We start from the raw sequence: 4,219 nt of genomic DNA, 5'->3' as shown, positions 1-4,219 counted from the left end.
GGCCCAGATCAGTGTAGTGATTCTGGCCCAGATCAGTCTAGTGATTGTAAGCCACATTTAAAATACTGATTTATAATAAATAATTATAAGAATTGATAGATTTTCAGGCTATCTTAATCTTAATGTTAATTTAACCTTTATTAAATAAAATGTTAGTTTTGCATTAAAAGAAACGAATATATTTGGACAAGTTTGTCTACATTTCAATCACATAAACTTGCCTTCAGATCATGGGTCAAGATAATTTTGTTAAAATGACCCTGAACTTCCAGAAGTTTTTCTTTCTGAATTTAAAAGTTTCTATAACGTTGCTTTGAGAAGCACGTGGATCGTTTCTATTTAAACGTGCTTTTGCGCGATTTTCATTGTAGCAGGGGTTTATTCCTGCTGAAGATTTCTGACTTCAATGACTAAGTAAAACTATCATTGTGTACAATCGAATGTTAGATACTGCAGAAATAAACAATATGTTCACTGTGCTTTTGCCTGCCGAAGTGTTAAAAAAGATACAAATCTTTGTATCGGTTATCTTTCGCGTTACGTTAAGGATGCGCAGTTTATTTATGAAGTGCAACAAGAACATACACGCGGATGACATCAAAGTACTGCGAGAGCAACTCGAAAGATCATGGACAGCATTCTGATTTCAAATCACTCTCGCGGTATCTTAACGCCATCCGTTTGTCAGCTCCTGCAACTCAACACAACGTTGAACACCTTGTCAAAAATGATTGAGATGGCCAATCAAATCAAAAAAGGCGAGTGCCACTGGCCAATCACGAGGTTTCCTGTTAACGGAAGCCGAGCGGCGACCAATCAAATTAACCAATAGGCGGGGTTACCGTCGGAGTAGCAGTTACACCGCGTCAATCAATCATAACGGACACAGATTTCAAAGGCAGCAGGATGAAAGATAACCAGTAAGTACTGAACTTAAATATTTAAACTTTTCCAATCATCAAAATTTATTTGTTTAAATGTCTAACAAACGTATTAAGGGATGCAAACGTTTACGTGATTCGTGTGTAACGTATGTGTGACAATTAACGTTATATTGATATTAAATTAGCTGTTTTCTATCAGGTTAAGAATAACTGTTATCATATTATAATGAAGTAATCGAATTTGGTTATCTGGTCTTCCTGATGTTAGAACACTTATATAAAAACATATTTAAAAATGTATTTCTGTAACGTTTAATTTTCTTTTTTGGTGAAATTGTGTCTGTGTTCATCAAGACATGAAGACTCTGGAGTGGGACAAGAAGGATGAAGGATGATGGGGTGTATATTCCAATAGACACATCAAGGTAAATTAAATATGGAGGCTCATGTTTGCATCTTTGTGTTTATAAAAGATTTCTCTATAAGGCTAAATAGTCACATTGTGATTTCAATGAAAGCTGATAAATACAGAGGGCTGGACAGTGGTTTCCTTGATTAATTGAGTAAGAACAGACAATAGCCTAACATTACTTTAGTTACCCGAATGCATTGTTGAATACCAAGGAAAATTTTAAAAATACAAATATTTTGAATATATGGAATACTGTGAAATTATTTTCTGTTAATCATCTGCTGTGTTTGCTTCAGGTAAAGAGGTGGGACAATGATGCTGACAGGACAGGAGGAGGTGACATTCAGGTTAGTTGACAGTACAGCAGGGCCACCATTTAATTTAATGTTAATTTGTTTGCTTCCAAAATCAATACTTGACAAATCTTTAGAATTATATCTGCAAAGCTGAATTTCTCATAGGTGGATAAAGTATGACAGCAATTGTGAAGACCTTAGTCGTCCAGTATATGGTTCTTCTCTCTTTCATTTATATTGATTTGACTTAATTGTCTTGGTAACTAATAATGGGGATATTCCTAATATAATATATTTTAAATACATGCTTAGAACATATCTCATTTGCTCTGTATCTAAATGAAACGTACCTCTTTAAGGTCTAAGCTATGTTTCATTTTATTTAGACATTCAGCACAGACATTTTCATCCAAAGCAACTTGAGGAAGAAAACAGAAGCAGTTCATCCTAAAAAGGTTACTCTTCTAATACTGTTTGTTTTAAAGTATATCATTATGCTTTTAATTACTTTATTATATGGCTTTTGCTTCATAACAATTATTGATTTGCATTTGTTTTCTTTTATATAACAGTGGGCTGCTGTAATGTTTACATCTATGGAAAGAGGAGCTGAGAAGAAAAGAGACACTGGAAAGCAGTACTTCTTGTTGAGGACAATCCTGAATAGGAACACTTTCTCATACACATAGATTATTATTAGTGTTTAATTTTTTTTCTTTATGAATTGTATTGTTTTAATTTTTCGTTTTATTTGAAATTACCTAAGTTAGATTCATGCTAATACTTTAACTGAAACTTGTATCTTTGCTGGCTGGCTGTAGAGTTGGTTTCACATACACATGAAGTTTCTAATTAACTAACTTTTAAGTTCAGTTTGGTTTAAACTTGTATTTACCGATGGTAATTCATTTAAATTTCAATTCATGCTAATATATTAATTTCAATGAACTTCTGTATTTGTGTATAGCTGGCAATTTGGGCAAACTACATTTCACACATCAATGTAACTGTCACAAAGGTTTTTTTTTTATTATCAGTTTGTTCTAAACTTTTGTTTGTTTGATGAAATTGCTTTGTAATTTAAGTTGTTGGTGTTAGATTTATGCCAATAATGTATTTGAACAAACTAGTATTTTTGTTTATTGCTGGCAGTTTATACTAGAAGAGTTTTAACACATACAATGTTGTAGTGTTATATTGACTTGTGTGCTATTGATTAATAAAAATGCAAACAATTTGAAAGTAATTTTTCGTGTGATTTATTTATTAATATAATTTGGGCAAGATTAGGCTGAGTTATGGCTCAGTTTTGGAAGTTCTGGTTAAATGCTGGTTTTAATATGGTTGACCTATGGCTGAGAACTGGTACCGATGTTAGAACCTATTCTGGCCCAGGTTTGGGCCAATTATGGGCTATTATCTGGCAGAGACATGGGCCAGTTGTGGCCCATGTGTGGCCTTTGTCTGTAATTCAGAACTGGGCCACTGTAGGGCCGTCATTCTTCGTTGTATGTGGGCCGAGGAAAAACTGGTTGTGTGGGCCGGAGCTGGGCCGGAACAAAATTGCTATCTGGGGCGCGCATGGTGATCTCGCCATCTTGTGCTATGTTATGTGCTTCCCGGTGCGGTTAAAACCCCACCGTATGCCTGTTAACATTTTAAATGGCGCTTACACTTTTGCTTTAAGCTGTGATTATGCCGGATATAGGGCCACACGCAGTCTCTCCTGTAAGGCACTTCAGTCCGTTGTGTATGCACGGCTGACGCAATGCGAAGTGAACCGTATTGAAAGGGAACGCTTAGGTTACTCACGTAACCCTGGTTCCCTGAAATAACGGGAACGAGCATTGCGTAGCTGGCCATGCTACGAACGCCTACACAGCGAGCTTCATTCGGCTACTCGCTTCAGTCGAATGCAAGTGAGTTCATGCTGCTGTTTTTCTATTATAGAGCATAGTCCTGCCCTTTTCACGGGCTCGAACGCCATAGGTCTGTAAATTTTACAGACGTTAACCAATAGGCTTCAATCGCGGAGTAAACAGGAGTTTCCTCCATAGCCTCATCAACTTACGCAATGCTCGTTATTTCAGGGAACAGGGGTTTCTGTGTGGAGTCAAAAGAGTCTAACTCTGTGCCAGCGCATAACTAAAGATGTGTTCAAAAATAATGAGAATATATATAGTATATTGTCAGGATCCCAAATGTTATTAAGTGTTTTTAGTCTTGTTTGGTGCCAGGATCCTGACACCCCTGTATATGTGTTCTGTGTTTGTGTAGAGAGTCACGTGACCTATGTGTTATGTGTGGCACGTGCTCTCCTGTCTTTAGTCTTAACCTTACCCTCCTCTTTCCTAATTATGTATGATTAGTTTCCTCACCTGTTTGTCATTGTCCCCCAATTAGTTTCCCTATTTATATGCCATTGTGTCTCTTGTCTTTGCCGGATCATTGTGTTTGTATGTTGTCAGGAGTCCGTCTAGTTTTGTCATGCCTGTTATTATTTCATTCTTGCCTTGTTTACCCCCTCGAGGGAGTTTCTGTTCATTAATAAAAGTCTTTTGAGTTGAGAGCTGTCTGCACTTGGGTTCATCTTCCACCATCCCTGACAGTATAAATGTACAGGGGTT

The 4,219-nt window shown here is 36.6% G+C and overlaps 1 long non-coding RNA gene across 1 annotated transcript; it reads left to right on the top strand.

Moving 5' to 3' along the window:
* Positions 1–436: 436 nt before the first annotated feature.
* LOC141366005 (uncharacterized) lies at positions 437–3,162 on the top strand. Its single transcript, XR_012370925.1, has 5 exons — positions 437–920; positions 1,239–1,309; positions 1,593–1,643; positions 1,979–2,047; positions 2,165–3,162. It is a non-coding gene; the product is annotated as an uncharacterized lncRNA (long non-coding RNA).
* Positions 3,163–4,219: the final 1,057 nt, after the last annotated feature.

The sequence above is a fragment of the Misgurnus anguillicaudatus genome, chromosome 2 (assembly GCF_027580225.2).
Source record: "Misgurnus anguillicaudatus chromosome 2, ASM2758022v2, whole genome shotgun sequence".
NCBI lineage: Eukaryota > Metazoa > Chordata > Actinopteri > Cypriniformes > Cobitidae > Misgurnus > Misgurnus anguillicaudatus.
Note: the sequence above shows the minus strand (reverse complement) of the source record. Positions and strands in the feature narration are given on the sequence as shown.